At 38.2% G+C, this 26,039-nt stretch overlaps 1 protein-coding gene across 14 annotated transcripts in view; it reads left to right on the forward strand.

The window, feature by feature from the left end:
- The window catches only part of znf536 (zinc finger protein 536), a 497,364-nt gene that overhangs the window by 3,837 nt on the left and 467,488 nt on the right, over positions 1 to 26,039 (forward strand). For 10 of the 14 annotated variants that reach the window (XM_087261688.1, XM_087261685.1, XM_087261694.1 and 7 more), the window contains exons 2-3: positions 8,513 to 8,694; positions 22,545 to 22,641. The gene's annotated coding sequence lies outside the window, so the exon portion shown is untranslated. The remainder of the gene's footprint in view (positions 1 to 8,512; positions 8,695 to 22,544; positions 22,642 to 26,039) is intronic. The other 4 variants (XM_087261690.1, XM_087261692.1, XM_087261706.1 and 1 more) reach the window with 1 other exon arrangement.

The raw sequence follows: 26,039 nt of genomic DNA on the forward strand, positions 1-26,039 counted from the left end.
TGGGTGTGCATGTGTGTGTGTGTGTCTGTGGGTGTGCGTGTGTGTGTGTGTCTGGGTTTCTGCGTCAGAGGGCGGGGCCTCAGGTTTGAAATCTCCCGGGTTTGCGCGTGCACGTGAATAACTTGGTTTCGTTCGTACGTCATGGCGAAACACCTAATGAGTCGGTATCAAGGCGACTCGTTTGAAGCACTATGAGTCGACTCTTTTATAGATGAATCAACCGTTTTAAACACTGTATTCTTACAGATTTAAGCCTTAGCTGGATACTTCACTTCACTTAGAGCTGTGTTACACACTACATGGAGGGGAATTTTCAAAAACCCATAATATGGGCTCTTTAAATAAATCTGTTTTGTTTAAATGCACCAAAAGACACTGCCTTTACTCACTGAGAAATGGAGAAACATTCATTTTCAAAATGAGGTGAACTTAAAAACTTTATATAAAAAATATTTTTTATACATTTTGCATTTGGTTATATTTGGAGGTGTGTGTTGACAACCTTTGATTTAGATAAAAAAGTGTGCCATTCCAAGAGTTGCCAAATGAATTTTAGTAGTTTTGTAATCGAGAAAAATTTGCCAGGGTAGTCTAGCAACAAACTTAACAAAACTGGTAACAATGTTATGCTGCCCCCTCTCTTATATTTCCATCTCCTGTTCACAGCAGAAACACACACACAGACTTCTGTGAAAGTGATGAGATTTTTAAGCATCAGACTCTGTTTTTAAGTTTGTCAAGATCTACACTACCGATTTGGGTTCAGTTTTATTATTTTAAAAAAAATTGTTCATCAAGGCGGCATTAATTACATGTAAAAAAGTTAAATTGTTAAATATTTGTTACAATTTTAAATAACTGCTTTCTTATTTTATGTAGTTTCAAATGAAATTAGTACTCCAGACATTATTGCTTTTAATACTATTAAATTAATAATAATAAAATTAATGGTGGTAGTAGAAGTAGTAGTAGTAGTAATAATTAGTATTAGAGAGGTTTCTAAAGGATCTTGTGACTCTGAAGACTGGAGTAATAATGAAGGTAAAAATTAATGTTTAAAATGATTGGAAAAAAATGATCATATTAAATGATAAACTACTTTTGAACAGTTATTTTATAGTGCAATAAGATTTCACAATTTTACAATTTGTACTGTATTTTTGATGAAATAAATGCACCCTTGGTGAGCAGGAGAAGCTTATTTTAAAACATTTAAAAATCCCACTGACCCCAAACTTTTGACCGGTACTTTCTCAAAATCTGAGAATCTCATTTGTTCCCGATGTCTGTTTTCCCTCTAAACAATGGCACATTGGAATAAAGCTTATGAGCCCAGGAACAACTGTTAAGCCTGTTTTAAACATGTGCAGCGCGTCTATAAGGAAAACAGAAGATGCTGCTTATGCACGTGTCACATTTGATCATTTGCATGCTATTTGCTTGTGAATGATTTGCATATGTCCGGGTGCGTTTGTGTTTGCCGCCCCCTTATGGTTGAATAGACAAACTGCTCGGCTGATCCGGCATCAGCTGGGCTGATCTTACCCCAGCTGTCTCTGGGCACTGCTCCCAGTCTATTTAAAACAAGAAGAGGAGGGTGAATATAATCAGGGCTCATCTTTGTTGTATATCAGATTAAGAGGAACCCTTCGTCTGTTCTGTGGGGGTGGACAGTAATTTTGCTGTTTTGTTTGCTTGCGAGGCAGTATGATATTTCAAAAGTATAGAGACAATTGAAAATCTTTTTGCCGCAGAACGAACAATTTGCGGTTGGGCGTTCAGCGTCCTTATGCTGATTTCTTTTCTTATGTTTAAGCGTTTAGAGTAAAAAGATTTGCGTAGTCTGAAAATAAATGATCTGGTGTCTGAACGGCAATTAAATTTCAGAAGAAGGCGAAGGCTCCCACCCTTACGCCCAGATTACCTGATAATAAAGAACATCAGGAAAGATCTGTGTAATGTAATTACGTGTGTTTTACTGTAATTGTTGTGCTTGATAGCCCGAGAAAGAAGCTGCAGGCTTTCCGATTTATTTGTGTTTAGATCATTGGGGACCTCTGTTCCTTTTAGGTATTATGCTGCTTGTGTGTGTGTGTGAAGTATGAGGGCCGTTTCCTGTCGACTCTGCCGCGTGTATTCTCTGTTCATTGTAATGCCTTTAATTAAAGTGATTTTATTCACAGGCACACAGCTGGCATCGGCGACTTTCCATTAGGCATCTGAGTGGCCGCCTCGCTGGTGGGAGGACCCGCACTGGGGCCGCTTCCTGGGGAACACAATACTAGTTTCATCTCCCCTCTGAGTTTGTTGTGTGTTTTGAATTTATTAATCATTGATTTTAATGCGTGCCTCTTGACAGTGGCAGCTACCCATGCATTAATTAATTCCTGAGATCCTCTTTTACAAAATGGCATTTAGAAACAATGCAGGGTCGGCCAGGGTTGCCTCTGACCTATAAAGAGATGTGCTGAATGCGAAATGTCAAAATTTGCTTTTATTTGTTCATGGTGGTGGCGCTTCTTCACAGCTTTTATTGGCTCTTTTTCTGTCGATGGCATGGCGATATAAAGGCCTATTTTCGTAGCCATTGAAAGAGCAGTAAATAAAGTTCTTTATGATTGCGCTGCTCGAGGGCTCAGGCTCGTTTAGCTGAAAACGCTTCTTAAACTCACCTGCTTTGCATGCGCTGGCAAGCAGTCAATCGTCGAGCGAATTGTTGGTCTTAAGTTGCAAAGAAAGGTGCTTTGCTGGTGACAATAGAGCGACTGTGTTTATCCGTTCAGGTCTTAAGGAAGTATGTTAAAGAAATTGCCCTCAGTGAATTGTGTGGATTAAAAAGGCAGATTAGATCTCAAAGGATGCATAAGGGAGCTGCATTTGAATTTGGAGTAGGATTTGAATGCATTCAGACTTGCGTTATTTTTTTTCTTATTTATCGAAGAACGGGGGGGGGGGGGGGGAACACTTATTCATCCAGTTAAATGAGTAAATAGTCTGTGCGCTTGAAAAGATAAAAGCTATGCTCATAATCCGTATTGACACTCAGAGATGCGGAAAGGAAGATTCCTAAGACCCATCCGCAACCTGCCCCGCTGAAAGGGCCTGATCCCCATTCAGGAGGCAGACCTAATGCTAAAGATTTCCTGACAGATTTCTTTCGCTGGATTGATCAGGACATGGTGCTAGTAAGCGAGCGCGCCCACAGAGACGTTTAGGAGGGCGCTCGGTTAGCAGGTGCTTATCGCTTGTCTCAAGGAGCTTCTACCAGCCACAGAGAGCCTGATTGTGGCTGACGTTGTTCATTGTGCTTATGTGGCAGAATGGTAGGATACGCTCGGTTGTCCTGATAGGAAAGCGTCACAGATGTCTTCTTCATTCTGGAAAACTTAAAGGGACTTTTTTCGACTCAAATTCTAATGCTAAACCTTTCTTTCTTCTGTGGAGCACAGAGGATATTTTGAAGATTTCTTAAGTCTCTTTGTTTATACATTGACAGTTAAACGGGGCCAGAATTACCTAAGATTTACAACATGTGGCATGTCCAAACTCGTTCCTGGAGGGCCGGTGTCCTGCAAAGTTTAGTTCCAATCCCAATCAGACACACCTGGGCGAGCTAATCAAGCTCTTACTAGGCTTTCTAAAAACATCCTTGCAGGTGTGTTGAGGCAAGTTGGAGCTAAAATCTGCAGGACATCAGCCCTCCAGCACCAAGTTTGGACACCCCTGACACAGGGCAACTGCCCATTTTTTCATCAGCAGTGTTGGGGTACTAAAGCTAGTTACATATAAAATTACTTTTCTAAGTAACAAGTAATGCCTTACTTGTAAAAATTAAGTAATAATATTTGAGTTACTTTTTTAATGGTCATAGTCACGTTTCCACACTCGAAGAGAGAATACATTTCTGCAATGGAAATATTCTCATTATTTTGAACACAGAAGAAAAGGTAAAAAGGATTATCTGAATGAACAGGGATTTTACTTTTTAATAAGACAAAAAGTACAAAAGTAGCAAAGACATTGTTTTAAACAGTCATTAATCTGTATATACAGCATGTATAGCTCTGTGGTCAGGAAGATCTCCAAAGATAACATTAACCTACATTAATTTTTTACTGTGTTTTTTGAAGGTAAATAAAGTTATACAGTGTCTTGTTATTTGTAGAGTTCCACAAACAAACCCCATGCATGTTCTGAAAGAGATCCAGCCTCAGCCAGGTCAGAAAAAGTAACTCAAAAGTAACTCAAAATTACTTAAAATTACTTACTAAAATTACTTACCATAAAAAGTAGCTACGTAACGCAACTAGTTACTTTTTTGCGGAGTAACTCGATCTTGTAATGTATTACTTTTAACTTTCCCCAACATTGTTCATCAGTGTTATTTCTGGAACTACTTGGCTGTTGTTTGCATATCAATGGCATTTTATTGCTTCTTAATAAAGGGATATCACCAACTACTGACCTGGTTTGCATAAAACAGCATTTGTATTAGGGCTCTATGATATTGAAGACAAATGTCATTTGTGATAGATTGCTAAATAATGCAATATTCAGTAAGTGATACAATATATTAAAAAAACATGAAACGTGTTATATGGAACATGTGTTATTTCGGGGGGGTAAAAATCTAAAAGTGTAATATCTGAAAGTCAACCGCCATGTTTTGCATGAAACAAATTGTTTTAACAGTGTGATGAAAAAATAAACAAAAGGAAAGAAATATCACCACCACTTCACTCCACTGGTGTACTTACTGTATATCAAGAACAATTAGTAAAAGAAAAAGCTTTGAAACGGAGTCAAGTTACTTCTTTGCTGTCTTATTTCTTTCTTAACATGGCATGATTGCTTAATCATATGTTATTTTCAGCAGCTGTACTAAATTAGATTTTTTGACAATTAAAAAACAGCATGTCCTCTCTGCTTGGTTTCAGAGATTCATGTTCTTATAGGCTAACTACATTACTTGATATGCTGAAAAGCCTTTCAGAGGATTGGGTTATAGTGACAGGCACACAAATGATAATTTTGTATTAAACTTAGTATTAAAGCACTCCTTTATTGTAAACCATTTTAAAAATCTCAGTAATTTTGATATATTGCACAACCGTAGGATTCATTTTGTGAAAATTTTGTGGACTGTGTGTGAAAGTGGACAAACCTCAAATGTTAGCTTAAGTTGTAGCCCATTATTAGTTTTTCTAACTCTGTTTCATATAAAATAAAAGCCAACATTGGGTGACCTGGCCAATGTTCTGTGCCATGCTAAGTACTTTTTAGGACACTGTTTGTTTCTATTGCCTCTGGAGCTACTGATGCAGTGTTTACATCAAACCTGTCTGTGGTCTTGAATGTTGCAACAGTTTGAGGCTGTCTACATTGGACTTAACCAAGCACTCGCTGCAACCCATTTGTTCTTGGTGATCATAAATAGAGTGAATCATCAGTTCACTGTTTCAGATTTGTCGCTTGCACACTCAGTGTAGACAGCTTCACTGTTTAAAATAAGCCTTATTGTTTTTAGATGCACCCCTTGCATCTGGAGTGTATAATGGCAATTGCAGTGATGCATTGAGTTTATCAGTAAGTGATTGGCTTTTATATAGAAGGCAGGACTTTTCTGCCGTATCACATCTGCACTTTCTCCCATTTCTTGCAGGAATTATGATTTTCACCAAATTTGACTCAGATGTTTTTCAGACCATGCTGGCAAAAAGTTATGGAATTCATGCCAGTAGGTGACACGGTTTTCGTTTATGCCACTGACAAATATGTCAAAGATCATCTGTAATTCATTGGTACCTCACACAAACTGCAACACATACATTTGGTAACAGCACCACCTAGTAGTAATGCGTTAAAAACCCTTAACTAACTATCAATAATGAATCTTCCAAAACAGCTAAGAAATGTTGATTGCATAGTTTTATTGTGGGAAATTTAATATCAATCTACTCCTTGGGTCATGTCAAGAACATTTATACAAAATATGCCATATTAGAGCAAACTTCCTGTCCTCCATATTGATTTTGTTCAAAAAGGTTATTTTGCGAAATCTTTCTCGACCGTTGGTTCAATTTTCACCAAATTTGACTCCGATCATCTTCAGACCATAATGACCAAAAGTGATGAAAATCATGTCGATAAGCGAAACACTTGTTGTTTATGGCATCAATAAATGTGCTATAGCACAATGTCAAAGTGCATCTGAGGCTGTGCTTAAACATGTTGACACTGAACTTAGGTGGGCCATTAGCAACTCACAATGACCCAACATATAAATTTTGGTAACAGCGCCACCTAGTGGTCACAAGTTATAAACCATTCATTATTCGTCAATAATGAATCAGAAATGTGTTAATAAATTTACTCTGCTTATGTTGATTGTGGTAATATTTTTCTCAACTTGTTCTTTTGGTAATGCTGAGAACACATACCAAATATGCCAAATTTGGTTAAACTTCCTTTGCGTCATATTGATTTTGTTCAAAAAGCTTCTTATGCAAACTTCTCCTACACAGTTTTCCAAAATATCAACAAATTTAACAAAACAGACCATGATGACAGAGTGTTATGAAATTCGTGTCAATAGGCGAAACAGTTTTTGTTTAGGGCACCAACAAATGTGCTCAAATGTGCTCATTCTGCTTCTGGACTGCTTAGCCCCTAATTGCTGCTTGCAGCTATATTTGTATCTTGTCTTCGTAAATGAACATTGTCATCTATGTGTGAAACTATGAGGAAAACATTGTAAACTAGAAATTTTTTTTTTGAAGATGTTGATTTTGAATGTAAATAATATATTTTAAATTTATTTGAAAATATATTTATTTTATGCATTTAAAGACTGCATGTAGTTTGAGAGCGTAAAGAGATTAATGCTACATAATTCACAGTGCTTCAGGAGAGGTGGCACTTCTTATGGCATGCTTTACTTAATGCGATCCTCTGACAATTGTTTGCAGAATCTTGGGTGATGTTATTTTTTAATCAAGATCTCTGCTGTTGAGCACAATTACATAAAAAGAAGAAATGATGCAGGCTTATGGTTTTAACAAAAGCATATGCCATCGATTAACAAGCTCACAGTTCACAGTGGGTCTCTGTTTAAAGGTTTATTATTAGTTATCATTCAGAATCAACTCCCCTATGGAGAATGAATGGGATTTTTAATTCTGGAACATGACGGTTGCACTCTATTGACGTTCATTGTATGGACACAGATGCTTTTCAAACTATGATCTTTTGTTCTCCATTGAAGAAAGAAAGTCAATGACTAGTCTTCTAAATAGCATCAATCTGTGAAGGATTCTTGCCAGAACTTTTCCGAATATTTCACCGATTTGATATCATCACCTTCAGCCATTTTCACAGTTTGCCCATCCTCGCCATTTTTCCATCTCACATGTGTTTAAGGACCCCCAAGCTCTGCTAGCCACAAAGCCTAAACGGTGCTGCCCTTTCTTTTTTCCCTCCATCTCTAAAGAGGGAAGAACAGAGGCAGAGCGCGCGAGAGAAAGAGTGAGCCATCGATCAGTGCCGATCGTTACACGGCCCCGCACCCTGCCTCTCATTGTTTTTTATCTTGTCTCTCAAGCAGGGTGAACCCTTGTTGCCATGGCATCCCCCACACATTGGCGATGGCACTTCAACCCTTTAGCTTAATGATCTCTTGGCTGATAGCCTACTTGTCAGGCTGACTCGCTCTGTCAAGAAGCAAGGAGGATATTTGAATCACTGGCATAACCATAACATCTCCTCACAAGCTATTTCCACTTTACTTTCACAAAAGCGGGGCAGCTAACCATCCCCTTCACCCCCCGAATCACGCACACACACACACACATATAGGCCCACATTGATTATTTATTTCAGACTTCTTGTACTTCAGCATTGTACAAGTCTCCCGATGCCGAGCGAAATCTTATTTTACATGGAATGAAGCCAATTTCCATTCATCGGGTGTCTTTTTTGTTTTTTAGTCATTACTTTAAACCATCACAGTGCTGGCAGATCAGAGCCGGGTGAAGGATTACAGTTCATATAAATAGCTGGCATTGATTCGGCAAAAAGAGAGACTTCTCTGTCATTATGGAGACAGAAAATCCTAATTTAGAAATGTGAACAAAAACGCTGAGCGTTCAATTCAATTCAGTAATCCTCCATATTGCATGAAATCAGAGGTGTCGTGTTACAATGCGCAGTTTAAGTCAGTGTGGAGATTTAGACAAAAGGTAGCGCCTGGAGCTATATCATGATGTACTGAGCTAGAAAATGTGTTCTTAGTCAGTGTTTCATTTCATCTCATTCAATTTTTTCCCCCTTCATATTTGGAAGTACCCTCTCTGTTACCTTTTTATTGCGGTATATGTAGAGATCTCATTTAAATGTATGCAGTTAAGGCCTTTAATATTGAATCGGAGACACAGAAGCGTGGATAGGCCCTCGTTAATTAACGTATTTTCCTTTTCTGTCTCGCTCACTGTTTCTTTCTCATTGTGTCTTTCAGGCGTGCCTAATCGTACATGACTTTGAGGAGACGACGTGCGCTACAATCCCAGCACGTCGAATTTGAATATGGACAGAAACAGATCAGACATTAGCCACTGCTATTGATCCTCAAATAGGGGCCGAGCTGTCTGTTTTGAACGCCGCTGCCCGGTCGATCCCATCTGACCTACTGTTCACAAGGTAAAAAAAGAGAAAACAAAATGGGGAAGATTCTGCTCATAATTGGGTTGCGGCAGCAGTTGCTATTTTCATCGACAAGAGAGGCTCATCATTTCCAATAACAAGATGGAGAGTTCAGCCTCTTATTGTTCTTATATACTGATATACTTCTTTTTACAGGCGATGTGTAGTAGGTATGCACAGTGCTCAGCATTTATATGTACACCCCTCACAAATCTCTCTTTTAAATTCATATTTTAATTGGAAGCTATACATTAGATTAGTCAGTACTGAAGCCAAATCTGGAGTTTATCTAACAAATTAACTTATGATTACGGTCCAAAAACTAGTAAACCCAAATGTATATGTTATATACAAATATTAAATACAAATAAAAAAGAGTAAAAATCAAGAAAAGCAAAAAATAAATTTTAGTTCAAATTTTTCAGTTTGTAATTTATTTGGCAATTTTTAGCTTGACTTTAATTGTATTATCTTTTTAATTTCTTAATATGTTTGGTGACTAAAATATTATTTTAATAAATATATTTGTTTAATACATCTGTTTTGTTTAAATTCACCAAAATATACTGCCTATATTCACCGAAAAATGTATACAAATAATCATTTTCAAAATGGCCTGTACTCAATTGCTGAGCACTGTATATCCAATGGCAGTTTATGTCAATATATAATGCATCACATTTTAACTATGCTCCTGAAAAAAATACACATTTCAGTATTTTTATTGTAAGAGAAAAAAAATGCAATATATAAAATAACATTTCCCTTTTTTAAATGTATCCAGAATGTAGATATATGCAAATTATTGGTAAATTAATTAAACATATTGGAAAAGTTTGGTCATTTGATAAAAGTCCCAAAATCTTTCTTCTGAAAACCCTTTTTTTTTTTTTTTAGAAATCAGCACTGAATTTTAAACTTTTATAACTTTTTTATGGAACTTATTTTGCCACTTTTTCAACTTTCAACTTTAAAACGTTTTCAATAAAAAGTCTTAGGTGTGTACATTCAAGGCATTGAAGATTAGCAAGGGGTGAATTTGGAGGTTAAATTTTTGGGTGTGTGTAAGTAAGTAACAATTAAACAAGTAAATAAAAATATATCAAATCAATCATTTTTTTTTCTGGGTTAAATGTTTTTTTTAAGATATTGGCACTTTTTAATAAAATGAAGCTAATGAGAACACAATAAGCTACAAAAAATGTAAAACTTTCATTCATTAATTTTTTTTGGTGCTTAGTCCCTTTATTCATCAGGGGTCGCCACAGCCGAATGAACAGCCAACTTATCCAGCATATTATTTTTTACTCAGCAAATTTTTTACCCCTTCTGGCTGCAAATGAGTACTGGGAAACACCCATAACCTCTCGCATTCACACACATAGTATTTGAAGTGTGGAGGAGACCGGAGCACCAGAAGGAAACCCACTTGAACACGGGTAGAACATGCAAACTCCACACAGAATTGCCAACTGACCCTGCCGGGGGTCGAACCAGCAACCTTCTTGCTGTGAGGTGACATTGTAAACCACTGAACCACCATGTCACCAAAATTAAAAACTTATATACTGTAAAATAGTTACAGTATATAAGCAATTTAAAATATTTGTAATATGTAATTTATTCAGATTATTCATATTTATAATATACAACCTGCATTTTCAACAGTTACTCCAGTCTTTAGTGTCACATTATCTTTCAGAAATTGATCTCATTTGCTGGGCGACGTGGTGGCGCAGTAAGTAGTGCTGTTGCCTCACAGCAAGAAGGTTGCTGGTTTTAGCCTTGGCTGGTTCAGTTGGCATTTCTGTGTGGAGTTTGCATGTTTTTCCTGTGTTCGTGTGGGTTTCCTCCGAGTGCTCAGGTTTCCCCTCACAAGTCCAAAGACGTGGTACAGGTGAACTGGGTAAGCTAAATTGTCTAGCTAAAATTGGCCGTAGTGTATGAGTGTGAATGAGAGTGTATTGGTGTTTCCCAATAATGGGTTGCAGCTGGAAAGGCATTCGCTGCATAAAACATATGCTGGATAAGTTAGCAGTTCATTTTGCTGTGGCGACCCCAGATTAATAAAGGAACCAAGCCGAAAAGAAAATGAATGAATGAATCTCATTTGCTTGAGAAACATTTTTAAAATATAATTAATGTTCAAAATGGTTGTGCTACTCAATGTATTTGTGGAAACCATTATATATTTTTTTTTGTGGATTCTTCAAGTTCAAATATTAAACATGCTTTCTAAAGTTATGAATTGGGTCACTTGTTATCAAATAATGCATCTTTAAAAAATTGACATATTGATTTCAAATGAACATACAAATAATAAACAGACAGACAGACAGACAGACAGATAGACAGACAGACAGACAGACAGACAACTATGATGATTAACATAACACAGTGTCTGTATGTAACTCTGGCCTCATACTATAACAGTATATACTGTTACTAAACTTTTAAAGCAGATGCGTATTAAAGTTTCAATTTAAAAATAATTTTTATGATCCTAAAGATTTTTACCAGATAGTAGCATGTTAAAAAGCACATCACTTATTTAAAACAAATGCTGTTTCTCCATGCTTGACACGTCTCTGTGCATGTCAAGTGTAGGTCACCTGATTTCATGCCAGCTGCTGTTATTTATGTATGCATTTTAAATTTGTCCGAGCACACATCTTCAGATTTTAGTCCTTCGACTCTGATGCGATGTAAATATTAATGCTATGAAATATGCCTGCCGACAGCTTAGGTGAGGATTATTTAAAGTCGGCTCGAAATTTCCTTTCATATCCTTGGTATGAATGCATGCGCTACTTGCAGGTCTGTAGGATTCCTCTGTCTTGGACTTTTTGGACCACAGCACACAAATACATTAAATGTTTCATTTAATAGATCACAGAATAAACCTATTGCGTTAAAATGCCCTGATTTAATGCTGCTGTTATGCAGGATGCTCAAGACAGGAGCTGCACATCTTCTCTGTTGCTTTATTGCATTGGCCATGTAGATGCCTTGCGTAAATTGCAACTTAAATTCTCTTTGCCCAGTGAAGCTTTTTATGCACTCTACTGGTTAGTTGCGATGATTTTGTGACATGAATCCACCCACCTGAGTTTACCCACCCTGGCAAATACACTATTTTTATTTCTCAAGCCTGTGAACTTGTGGAAGCAAAAGACTAAAACTATTATTCTTCTGTATTTGCTTTACACTGTGTATGAAAAAAAATATTGTAGAACCTTTGCAAGTTTCAAATGCTTATTTTGTCATACAGCATAGAAGGAAAGCTGCATGCCACCCTTCTAAATTTCCATTCTATACAGATCATGGCACCAATGTAACCACTATATTCTGCTTGGCCCAACCTGCGAGTGGGTTTCAAACCAGCATTTCTGGCATCTGGCATGGGAGGTGGGTGTGCTAACAATCCACTAAAGACCACAACCAATAATAGCGATGCAGCAAATATTTGGCTGCCAAAAAAATGGCAACCGAAAAAAGGTTATGATTTACAGCTGTATTCAGTGCACTGGTTTCACTCTCCTGCAGTCTAAAACCACTTTCTCACCAAATGCGCAGTGTTATGCTGTGCCATGAAACCCATTCATTTCAATGGCAGGTGCTGTGGAAGAGTGGTTTGTTGCTGCCCAACCAAAGCTTGAGGGCTGCAAAGTGCACCACTGACTAGCTTGCTTGCATACACTGTCAAAGTTCAAAATAGCTCAATATTCCACTCTGTGGAACACACTCTTATCTATTCATGTACCATGCATGCTCACCAGAAAAACAATGTCTGCTCAAATAACTTGACGATAGGAATTGCTTTTGCTGTTGCAATGGTGCTACTGTATGCTGCCATGGAAACAATGATAGAATGACGCTTTTCGACATGTTTACTGTCAATAAATTGTGATATTACAAAATTACTCAATATTATTTTATAAAATAATAAATTATTATTACAAAGCATTTTTGGTTTTTGGCCTGTTGCTTCCAGATTTTTCAGAATTCACTTTGATTTTGGTTCAGATTATTTATTTCGGTTAGTTTCTAGTTGCTAGTAGACATCATGAGGTCAAGTGAGTGAGGTTTACTCACACAGCTTCATTAAATGACATTATGCGTTTAATAGGGCAGCGCAATATATAGTTTCAGCATTGGTTTTGCAATGTGTATATCCACAATAATCACATGGCAGGATCTGTAATGATGAATTGTGATTATATAGCAGAAAACGCAAATGATTTGTAGAGTCATTGCAAAGTTTAACCATAAAGTTACTAAAAAGTTTATCATCTGCATGTTTTTAAGCCTTGCAACTGTGTAAAAATTAGGGAAGTCCCGATCAGGTTTTTTTTTGACCCCCAGTTCGAGTCTTTTGATTTTGAGTATCTATCGATACCAAAACCTGATCTGATATTTCTATAATATATAAAAAATAAAATAAAGAAGAGCGAGGAAACAGATCCAGCATGTTTCTTATTTTCTTATTTATTTCACCTTATTTTAACATTCAACAACTCTGTTAACAAACAGAGCACTTTTATGAGGTCACTTGAACAAATTAAGTAATAAATAACATCAATTCTTTACTTTTGGACTTTAGTACAACAGTAAATAAAAAGAAAATCTAATACAAAAACAAATAGCATCTCAACTTAAAATACCCAACAGGCAATCCCAAGTATACCTATCTCAGAGTTTGCAATGTCAATGTTGTCGTCATCAACTTTATAATACCTTCAGACCGCAGACATACTCCAAGCTGCTTCCGTGCTCTACTTTGCCGGCATTTACCCAATAGTGTATCTGCAATAAAGTGATGTCATGCCGCACCCGTTGCTGTTTCTGTGTGAAGTCGAGAGAAAGGTCTAGTAAAAATCCCTAGTAAAAATTTCAAAGCATAATAGTAATACACAACTACTACTACTTCTACTAAATCGACAACTACTTACAACTACTAAAAATAACCTTAAAATAATAATAATAATGTTGTCAAAGTATTTTTTTTCATCATGTTTTAATTTTACTCTTTCATGCGCACTGCATACACATGAACGCACATTTACTCGTTCATTCACTCACTCACTCACTCACTCACTCACTCACTCACTCACTCACTCACTCACTCACTCACTCACTCACTCACTCACTCATTCCCTGCAGGGTTTCCACAGTGGAACGAACCACCAATTACTCTGGTATATGTTTAACCAGTAGATGCCCTTACTGCTGTATCCCAGAATTTAAAAAATACAAAACAGAGTAGTACAATGCATGAACAATTCAAAATTTCATGTATTATAATTGTACAATTTAAAGTTAAGGACTATAGTCTTTTTCATTATTAATTATTTATTAATTCATTTTCTGGTCGGCTTATTTCCTTTATTAGTCCGAGGTCGCCACAGCGGAACAAACCACCAACTTATCTAGCTAGTTTTTACGCAGTGGATGCTCTTCCAGCCGCAACCCATCTCTGGGAAACATCCACACACACATTCACACACACACACTCATACACTACGGACAATTTAGCCTACCCAATTCACCTGTACCGCATGTCTTTGGACTGTGGGGGAAACCGGAGCACCCGGAGTAAACCCACGCGAACACAGGGAGAACATGCAAACTCCACACAGAAACACCAAATGAGTCGAAGTCCGAACCAGCGACCTCCTTGCTGTGAGGCGACAGCACTACCTACTGCACCACTGCTTCGCCCCATTATTAATTAATGAAATAAAATGAATGAGTAAATTAAATGAATTAATAAATATTGGGAGAGAAAATGCAACCAACTCTCTGCGACTCTCACATGGTCGCCCCCTGAAGCGAAGCAGGGCTGCGACCGGTCAGTACCTGGATGACAGACGACATGGGAAAACTAGGTTGCTGCCGGAAGTGGTGTTAATGAGATCTGCAGGGGGCACTCAACCTACGGTCTGTGTGGGTCCTAATGCCCAGGTATATTGATGGGGACTCTATACTGCTCAGTGAGCACCGCCTTTCAGATGAGACAAAAAAAGAGTAGGGGTTTAACCCACTGCCCACTGGCCTAACTATTCCCATATCATAATTGGCTTCATCACTCTGTCTCCTCTCCACCTATCAGCTGGTGTGTAGTGTGTGGTCTAATCACATCATCCAGGTGGATGCTGCACACTGGTGGTGGATGAGGAGATTCCCCCCAAAAATAGGGTAAAGCACTTTGAGTGTCCAGAAAAGCAGTATATAAATGTAAGGAATTGATATTATTATTAATATTTTCAGGACCCATACAAGGAACACACAGCACTTAAAACAAGTTTAATTTTTTTTCAGAATTTATAAAAACCACATCAGTTTTGACAACATGCTTAACCTCTTTATTTGCAGTTTCTTTCTTTGTGTGAACATGGGCCGGCTTCGCTTAACTGCATCCTTTAGAGCTCCTGTGATGTCCAGAGCTGGTTATGAATAGTCTGTCAGGCAGAGGGTTGAATAAAGTCAATAAGGAATAACTTCTCCGATTACTATTTGAGGCAGTTAGTTGATGGATGCCTTGCATTTACTGCTAAGCACTATCTAAAGCACTTATAGGCACTTTTCAACCCCCAGACAAGGCAAAAGTAAGCTTGACTTTTTATCTGCTTTTATCTCTGTGCATACTTGCTGCCTTTAAAAAAAAAAGAAGAAAAATCCGTTTTACTATTTTATCCTCCCATAATGTGATATAGCGATCCAAGCACTTCCTGCATATCATAAGGTATTGAAAGGTACAATTGAATTAGACTAAAGAGCTCTGAAGAATGGAGGGTACTCACATTCTCTTTTTTTGCTGTAAATTGACACTGAAATGGTCTGTCTCACACCCTCTCAGATGGATAACTTGCATATTAACTGGCTTGAAGCAAATTGTGTCAAAATGGGGCAGAATGCAGTAAATGAGATATCTATCGCTTCAGATCGCATTTCCTCTCATCAGTGGCCTTCTTTATTTCCTCACTCCCGTTAATGGGAGTTTATGACGTCTGCCGGTGACCTGACCTTGACTCCCCTTCCACAGCAAATGTACTTTGTTCCGCGGAACTAGAGCACAGTTAGTATCCGTCAAATGAGCCGTGTAATTTGTGTTGCAAAACATCCCGCTTCTGACACCTGTGAACTAGTTAAATCAAGGGGCAAAAGCTTACGGTTCTCCCCCTTACTGGTTCTCTTCCTCGAATCGTCTTTCAGCTTATGTTTTGCAGAGTCTTAGACTTAATCGGGGGTCTCTCGTCAGATTGAGGCTGTCTGGGAATATCTATCGCTCCCAAAAAAGAAATAGCTTTGAATATACATATGATTAATAATTAATTCCATACTTTATTCCCCTTTGGAAGTTATTATGCAGAATAAATATTTCATTTGAGTACAAGTCTTACATGACAAGTGCGCTAAGACAAGGGATAGTAATGGCACGCGGCTTGACAAGTCTGTGTAGGATTGCGGTCTGAGAGTTGGCCTCCATTTCTTATAAATATAGCATTCAAGAGACGCCTCTATTTTTGGTCATTACCCATGAATGAATTCCCTTTTCCGACTCCTTAAACATTAGTGGCACAGAGTGTTTTCAGTGTGTACAGATCAGTCGATCGCGAGGGTTGTGTTATTAGCGAGCTCGAATCAGAGCATCTCTCCCTCATGAATTGCTGAAGTTATTCCAACTTTAGATGGCTTGATCTGCGATGATGTGTTTTTTTGCGCGCGTAAATGTGACAGTTTTTTTTTGTGTTTGAACTGGCTTGTTGTCTGTTGATATCTGTCTTACACCTCCTGATCCATCTGTCTTTCCTCCTCCTCTGCCTCTCTGTCTCTATCTTCTCTCTCTCTCCCCCATTTCCTGATGTGCCGCAGAGAGACACAATTATCCACTTCATTTGAGTCGCCGTGATAATGGTTGGCCCAGCCCTCTCGGGGAAATAGGTAGCAGTAATTGTGAATGGTGTAATGAGTGTGGAATTGTGAGCGTGCTGGGTGACACCATTAGAATCGACCCGCTCCTGACCTCAACCCCAACAACAAGTGAGACCCCCCAGCCCTCAAAGCACAGCAACCGCACCGCAGCCATTTCGCTTCTCGGACAATTAATCCCAGCCTTCCTTCCATTTGTATTCCCACTGTTCCTCTCCTTCTCACCTCCTCTCCACTATGAATTTTGACACACTTAACTGGGCTTTTATCAAGTGCAGTGCAATAAATCAGACAGGATGTGACTTTTGCAGGCACAGGGTTCCCATCGCCACCAAACACATTTGAATTATCAGGGATTCCATGCTTGGAAAAAGTAATGGAAATAAATGAAATGGTAATACTTTACGTTTAATATTTGCTTATTTTCATTATTAGCTTTCATAAATGAACAATGTTTGTGGTTAGTAAGAATTAGTTGTTTTTAAGAGAAGTCACTTAAGCTTTTATACAAGACAATTGCAATGTATTATTATATGACATCGCACTCATTTTAAAAAGATATTCCAACATATAATACAAAATGTAAAAATAAATAATAAAAAATAAAACAAAAGGCTGTCATTCTGCTGATTTACCATTATGATTTTAATGCTAAAATAATATTTGGATTCTTATAAGAGGTCATATTAAACTTTGAATTGTCACACATCCTTACGTGATATTAAAAAACACAGTGTTCACCAAAATTGAAACTTGAAGAAGGATTTTTTTTTAATTGAATTCAATGGAGATAAGACTTTGCTTTGCAAAACAAACTGCTTTGATAGGTAAATGATCTGGGATCTTATGAATCAACATTCTATAAACTAATCTTCATGTTTGGGTCTAAATTTAAGTTAGTTTGAGTTGATAAAAGCTGATAGAAAAAAGTCACAGCAAATTCTGTGCAGTTTATACACGCACTTACTTTCCTTTGGCTTTGTCCCAGATTTGTTAGGCGTCGCCACAGCAAAATGAACTGCCAATTACTCATACAACCAAGCATTGAGCGTACACTAACTCTTTAACCCCCAGTGATGGGAAACAACCACAGAATAAATATTTCACACACTACGGCAATGTAGTTTTCCGATTTATCTATACTGCATGTCTTTGGACTGAGGAGGAAACTGAAGCACCCAGAGAAAAGCCAAGCATGGGGAGAACATGCAAACTCCTCACCGAAAACTCTCCTGGCACAGCTGGGACTTGAACCAGCAATCTTCTTGCTCTGAGGAGATCGTGCTAACCACTGGAACTCAGATTCATAGCTATAATGTGAATGGTTGTCAAGGCACACGTGATCCAAGTTGGCTGTTAGGCTTTTCCATTTGTAGATCTGCTGACCCTCATATCTCTCAATAATAAGACCATCTCTGTCTGTAACAAAGCTAAATTTGCATGTCTTCCACATTTACATACATATGAATGGAAGGTGATGAGACGAAAATTGTAGTGTGACTTCACCTCTGCAACCAGATGTGCACGCTTTTGGATTACCATATAGTAAAAAGTCATATTTTTAAATCTGATCATTTTAAATATTTATTATTTTATTTTTTATTATTTAATTAGCTTGGTCACATGGCAGATACTCCTGAATGGTAGTGCACATAGGTAGCATTTCATAAATTAAATGTTTTTATTCATTTATTTAACTTCGGCTTAGTACCTTTATTCATCAGGGGTCACCACAGCAGTATGAACTGCCAACTTAACCAGCATATGTTTTACATAACGGATGCCCTTCTAGCTGTATTGGGAAATACCTATACACACTCATTCACACACACATACACTATGGCCAATTTAGGTTATTTAATTCACCTATAGTGCATGTCTTTAGACTGTGGGGGAAACCGGAGCACCTGGAGGAAACCCACACCAACACGGGGAGAACATGCAAACTCCACACAGAAATGCCAACTGACCCAGCCGGGACTTGAACCAGTGACCATCTTGCTGTAAGGTGACAGTAATAACCACCATGTCACCCAAATAAAATGTTTTATCAATTAAATTTGATTAAAAACAATAATTAAAAATGAGCAATGCCAAAATTAACAACTGAACCTTATTGTGATGTTACCTGACAAATTTTAAATGGTGAACATTATATTTAAAAATGTCAAATATTAATAAAAATGAAAGTTTTGAATCAGCATGGAACCCCTGAAGGCCAGGAATGCTGGAGCGGATGCCACAGGTTGCTACCAGTTTCGGAGTTGCATCTAACAAAAAGAGGAGGGTATACACCTCCCTCCAGCCTCCGTTTAATCCTGCGGTTGGGTTTCTATTCACCTTTACCTTCTGAAAGCTTCTCCTGCTGCTTTCAGCTGCACGCTACAGCATGTAAGCGGATGTGTGTTAGATTTCACCGCCGGAGTATCTTGCACGTTACCCAGAGGTTCTGACACTTTTGCACCTGCAAGCAGACAGGTGAGCGGAGCGCAGCGATGTGCCCCAATTATCCACTGTGGCAGTGCGTTAGTGAATGATCTGGCTGGAGAGAACGGTGGGGTGCCGAGGAGCCACAGGGGGCCTCCTGACCTGAGGTGCTATTAATCTGGGTGCAGAACAGCTGAGAAACAGCTCCACTTGTGTGTTTGATGAGCCGCTTATCATGGAGCCCCGCTGCTTCTGAGTGCGGATGTGTTGGGCTCTTTTTAAAAAAATGCTTTGTATTAATTAGCCCCCTACCCACAGCTCCCCTGTTCAGGGCTGATCCCTGCTCGGCTTTTGTCCTTAATGTAGTAACTTGGAGTGAGCACTTTTTTATTTTTTTGCTGGAAGAGTAACCAGTTTCGGTGTCACGGTGGCGCAGCAGGTAGCATGTTCACCTCACAGCAAAAAGGTCACAGGTCCGAGCCTCAGCTGGGTCAGTTGGCATTTCTGTGTGGAGTTTACATGTTCTCCCCTTGTGGGCTGGGTTTCCTCCTGGTGCTTCAGTGATGGGTTGCAGCTGGAAGAGTATCTGCTGAGTAAAACAAATGCTGGATAAGTTGGTGGTTCATTCCACTGTGGCGACTCCAGATTAATAAAGGGACTAAGCCAAAAAGAAAATGAATGAATGAGTAACCAGTTTCATGCAGCTGCTGTATTTGTAGAATGTGTGAAAATTTGAGTCTTTAACTCGGGATCTGGCGAGTCATTTTGTGTCAGTAGTTCCACTTTCATTTTCGGCTTACATAGTGGTCTTTTAGTGTATTTGACTTCTCGAATCCTTCAGTACTTGTGCTTTTTACATCCAATTATCATTAAATTGCCATTAAAGGAACAGTGATCGGAGCTTGTCAGATGCTTGAACCATTCATATAATTTGATATTCCTTTTGCTCAGCAAACAGCTTTTTGCTTATGTGTAATGCTTTTGTGAATCAGGGCCATTTTCTCTGCCTTAATTAAGGGCAGACAACAGGGCCTGTCTTGTAAAACTCAGCTGTACACTTAAACCAGCTGTCACAAAGCTGACATCAGTGTCTTAAATCCCCGGCGAGCAGGCCAGCGGTGACAGCGTTGTGGAAGAATTGTCCTTTGGTGGAAAGCATGATGTAGTCTTAAAGTAAAGCCGTGGCATCTCGTGGCAGCCTCTAGCCTTTTCGTTTTTAATGAGAAGTCCATATCTGATTACGAGGACACAGATATCCGGCGAACTATTCAATGTCATGAATAGAAGTACTATGAAACTGGAATTAATGTGTGACCTTTGTATAATAACATTTAATTTTGACTGTTTGAACGGAAGCTTAAAGGTGATCTGGACTGCCCTGCGAGGGCTAAAAGAGATTTTCAGTATAAAATTGGTTTCAAAGAAAGGTGATGCTAAGTCCACCCATACAATTTTTACTTTTTTTTTAACGTTTATTACCAGCCTTTTTGCAAATTTTATTATTGGTGAAATTAGAGAGAAGACTGAAATTAATGGGAAGAAAGAGAGGCAAATGGGATTTTCAAATGTCGTGAGCCAGACTTAAACTTCTAAGTTACTCTAGTCAAACATAATCTATACTTGAATTTATATCAGCTTCCACCTCATGCTTGCACGTTTGCTCTTTTTTTATCTTGTGTGTATTTGTGTGATTGTAAACCAATACTTGGTCACACTTTATTTTGATGGTCTATTTGTTAAATTTAAGTTAAATTGCATATACATGCCAACTAATTCTCATTAGTTTATAAGTAGACTGTTGGGTTGGGGTTAGAGTTAGTGTAAGTTGAATGTCTGTTGAAGGAGCAGTATCAACAGATATTAAGCAGACAGTCTACTAATAATCACATAGACAATCAAAATAAAGTGTTGCCCAATACTTTGTTTTTAATTTTTTGATAAAAGGGAAAAACATTCATTTGAAATACAATATTGTTGTTACTTTAATATGGAAAAACACTATTAAATATAAACCTTGCCTCAGCAGATTCTTAATTTCCTGCTTATTAATAATTAGTATGATTAGTTAGTAATTATTAAGTTGTTGCAGTTAAGTTTAGATATTGTATTTGACAAAAGTGTAGTGTATATATGGTATAATTGGTAAGACTTTATTTTGGTGGTCCCTATTGCACATGTTGTTGACTAAAAGTTGCAACTACATGCCAATTAGTTCTCATTTGAGTATTAGTAGACTGTCTGCTTAATATCTGCTGATACTGCTCCTTCAATAGACATTTAACTGACTATAAGAAACTTTGCAAGTTACACTATCCCCAACCTAACAGTCTGCTTTTAATTAAATGAGAATTAGTTGGCATGTAGATGCAATGTAATTTAAACTCAACATATGCGTTAAAGGGACCATGAAAATAAAGTGATACCGATATAATAATACACTATACACTTCACACTATATTTTACACTATATATATTTTTCATTTGAATGGATCCTTGCTGTGTTTATATATTCATTCATTTTCTTTTCGGCTTAGTCCCTTTATTGTTATGGGGTTCTCACAGTGGAATGAACCACAAACTTATCCAGCACATGTTTTTACGCAGCAGATGCCCTTCCAGCTGCAACCCATCTCTGGGAAACATCCACACACACATTCACACACACACACTCATACACTACGGACAATTTAGCCTACCCAATTCACCTGTACCGCAGGTCTTTGGACTGTGGGGGAAACTGGAGCACCCGGAGGAAACCCACACGAACGCAGGGAGAACATGCAAACTCCACACAGAAACACCAACTGACCCAGCCGAGGCTCGAACCAGTGACCTTCTTGCTATGAGGTGAAAGCATTACCTACTGCGCCACTGCATCGCCTGCTTTGTTCATTTGCTGGGAAAATACTTTGATGACTGTTATCATTAGTAATATTCATTAATTTATGTTGTTTTCGGTTTAGTCCCTTTATTAACCTGGGGTCGCCACAGCAGAATGAACCGCCAACTTATCCAGCATATGTTTTATGCAGCAGATGCTCTTCCAGCTGCAACCCATCATACACACTCATACACTGTTGACAATTTAGCTTATCCAATTACCTATAGCTCATGTCTTTGGACTGTGGGGGAAATCGGAGCACCTAGAGGAAACCCACACGGACACGGGGAGAACATGCAAACTCCACACAGAAATGCCAACTGACCCAGCCATGGTTAAAACCAGCAACCCTCTTGCTGTGATGCGATCATGCTACATGCTACATGCTGCGCCACCGTGACGCTCTCATTAGTAATATAAAAAAAATTGTGGTGGTGGTAATAATAATAATGATAATAATTCTATTCAAAATCAGCTTTTAATTCTTTGTATTGAAACAATATCTTAAATATTCTTGATATTTTGGATTAAGCATGTCAAGTATTCCTGGTATATGTATTTGTGTTCCCTAAAAAAGTATAACCCATGACCTTGCATTGACTTACAGAGGCTGAGAAGAACAAGAAGATAAAGGGTGAGAGATGTGGAGGAAAGAGTCTGAGGGAGGTGGAAAGGAGGAGACAGAGATGGAAGGGGACTGAGAGGTAGACATCTGCTGTCCAGCTGAGCCACCCTCACATTAACTCACTCAAGTGCACACTCTCATTGTCACACTTTCCCAAGGGCCCCTGATATCTAGGTCTGGGGACAGGGAAAGTATCTTTCAGTCACGCGCAAAGACAAGCAACAACTCGGCACTTTCCCATCTCTCATACACACACACACACACAAACATGCACACTGAAAGTTAATTATACCCGGTCACAACATCTTTTATCTACCTCTCTTTTTTTTAAGATGGGAAACCATACCGTCCAAGTTCCTGCCTGGGGCCAGCAGATGGCGCTGTTGTCACTGCTTTTTCAGGCACCTGTGGGAAAGGCAGCTGAAATGCCAGCAAAGCCTACAGGGGAGGGTTAAGGATTACTCCTAAAATCACACTCAAATGCCGTTAGCTGAGTAAAGAGAGCTTATTGTTCCCTCAAAGTTTACATGTCAAGGTCATTAGTGAGTCGAGCTCATAGATTTTAGCTTGATGCCATCTTACACTAAGCTGCTCCGCACAATTCCCCAACCATATGTGTGTGTGATCGGGGGTGTGCGACATCATCTAAATAAATCATGCTAAATCATTGTATTCTCAACAGGCTGCCATTGCTTGCCAGCAATTCTCTTCCTTTGGTTGCCTCAGCCGCGTTCAAACACCACTAAAGGAAAAAGGTGGAGAGTCGAGCGAAAGGCGTCCGCATCCGAGCGGCCTCCCCTCTCCAAACATGGACGCATGGCGTTTCTGTGGATTTAAATGCAGTCAGGCACATTATCGGGCTGTGCTCAGTCAAGCTCAAACATTCCATAACCTCAACCTTCTCCCTGACCCCTCCCTGCTTTTAACAACTGCCGACATAGTTTTGTGCTGTTATGTGATCATGCTCGGATGAAATCTGTCAAACAGCCCCCTGAGTTATTAGGCTGTCTACGTCTGACCTTTCCGCAATCAAAGATATATGACTTAAGGGCTCAGATTTGCCATGGCAACGGGTCCAATTTGCCGCCGTGAGAAAAGGTCTAATTGTTGCAGAAATTTAATGATCTAGCGCGACATCGGGGGCTGTGAGATTTTATGAACTGTTTACGCTATAATTTTCTTTTGTTAATGCATTCCCTGCTTAACCCTTCCGCCGCTGGACGCCCGGAGCGGGAAGAAGGGGGGGTTTTCAGAGTGGGAAGGAGAGGATGGTGTGTATTAGGAGCATGTTTGTATGCATGCGTGTACTTCAACCTGTTTGCGGATCTTTCTTTTAGGAGGTGAAAATAGGGCAGCTCTGTTTTCACGAATAAAAAAAGCTCAGTATTATCGCTTCGCCAATGTAGACATCAGTAATATATTCTACAAGGTCAAAGACAACTGAAATTAAAATGTCTAATCAGTTAATTTGTTTTATTGCGAGAGACTGGTGTGTGATTGGACACAGCGAGGCGGGCGAGAGAGATAGATGGAGGGTGTGCAGATGCTTAGATATGCACACTGATATTTTGACTGCTCTTGATGTGGGGAAGTATGGCCGTGTTATTCTGTCATTGCATGTTGATGAACCTCTCGCCTCTCTCTGTCTCTGAGTCTGACTGACTCTTTTTGTTTTCTTTCTTTCCTTTTTTTCAATCTGTGTTGAATTCATACAAGGCTGATTTTATTAGTTTGCTGAAATAGACTTATATTTTATATCTCATTAAATATTCAAAATAAATTCAGCATATTTGATACGTTCATACATATTCAGATTCAGTAACAAGGATCAGAATATTTTGATTGAGCCTATACGGCGAGGAATATCTTGAATTTTCTTCTTTTGCGTGCTCATAATTCCATTCAGAGGAACGAGCTGAATTACAATTGATCTCATTGTTTTCTTATTGCTCTTAGATTTATTTTCATGAACTATTTTAGTTAGATGAGTCTAAAGTATTCTGTATATTGTTTCAGTGAATTTAGACGTGACTTATATTTCATGCATTTTTCCAGTCAGCTTCATTCCGTATAAAGTGAAATGGGGGCAGGTAAGAGTTTTATAGATATTTATTTGTGCTGAAACGTAACACCATCCCTTTTTTAAGAGATGGTATGAGGCTGAGAGCTTTTGTTCTGTATTCTTTGACTATTTAATTGCATGGTGTGGGTGAACGTGACCTCCATTAGGTCCTGTAAAGAGGACCGCTCCTCTGCTGTTTGTTTTACTTTAATTCGCGGTAGAAGAGGACTGGCCTTGATTTATTAGCGCTCAGTGTCAAATGACCATGATGAAGTACATTTCCATTTTAAAAGACTTCAGCGCTCAATCTGGAAAAGTTACGATGGAAACAAACAACATGATTAGTCGGTGAAGGAGAGAGGGGCACTATGCTGAGATCTGAGGGAGAAAGAGCTATGACCGTGTATTAATGGAAGAGACTGTCATGTTTCATATTTTATCCATTTACTGTCTGTATGCTATATGCAGATTCATGCTTTATTAGAATCATAATAGAAAAAAAAGCCTAAATTTCATTCCTTTAATTAAAAGAAATGTTTGTCGGGTTATCAGTTACCATACTATAATGATGCAATAATAATGTAATATTGTGATAGAGATTATATATTATAATTATAGATTAATAATATTTTTACATTACAAATGATGATGATGACGATTATTATTATTAAAAGGTTTTGGTAGCTACAATTGTTTTGTCTGAGAAATTAATATGAAGAGGTTAGATGCAAAAACCAATAAGTGCTGTCTGAAAATGATTTTTTTTTCTCCTTCTATGTTTACGTTGAGTTATTTCACTTTAAAGACCACAAAAAGGACTTATTCTTTGCCATAAAATTGATATTACTGAACTCGCACACAAGGGCCTGACAAAAAGGCATATTTAGAAGAAAGATTTCAGATGGCATTTAGAGGTTTTTGCATCTGAACTCTTCGTCTGTTTTAGGCATGTTTATACATATTTAATTTTAAATCATTGAGTTTAGAACTAAATATTTTGTTTAATAACCCTGATTTTCAATATCAAATGAAAACACGCATCATTCTCACTAGTTGTTATTTATTTGGGGGGAAATAACAAGTTCTAAATGTCAACATTTATAGGATACAATATTTATAGAATGCAAAAATGAACATAACATTGTAGAAAACAAATTTCATATTGCTAAATATCATGCCTTACAAATCCAAATTAATCAGAAATTTTGTGATAACATTGTCCATAAATATCTCACAATTGATAAAATTTGTCCATAAATATGTTTATGTTTGAGAAAAGTATTAATTGATATACATCCAAATACATGTCTGTGTGGTTTATATACAACATTAAGTTAGAAATCAAAATTGATTGTCTTTTTAAAATCTTAATGCTTTGCTCCTCTTCAATCCACCCATTTGTTAACCACACATTT

This window comes from Danio rerio, chromosome 7 (genome assembly GCF_052040795.2).
Source record: "Danio rerio strain M-AB ecotype USA chromosome 7, GRCz13ab, whole genome shotgun sequence".
Taxonomy (NCBI): Eukaryota; Metazoa; Chordata; class Actinopteri; order Cypriniformes; family Danionidae; genus Danio; species Danio rerio.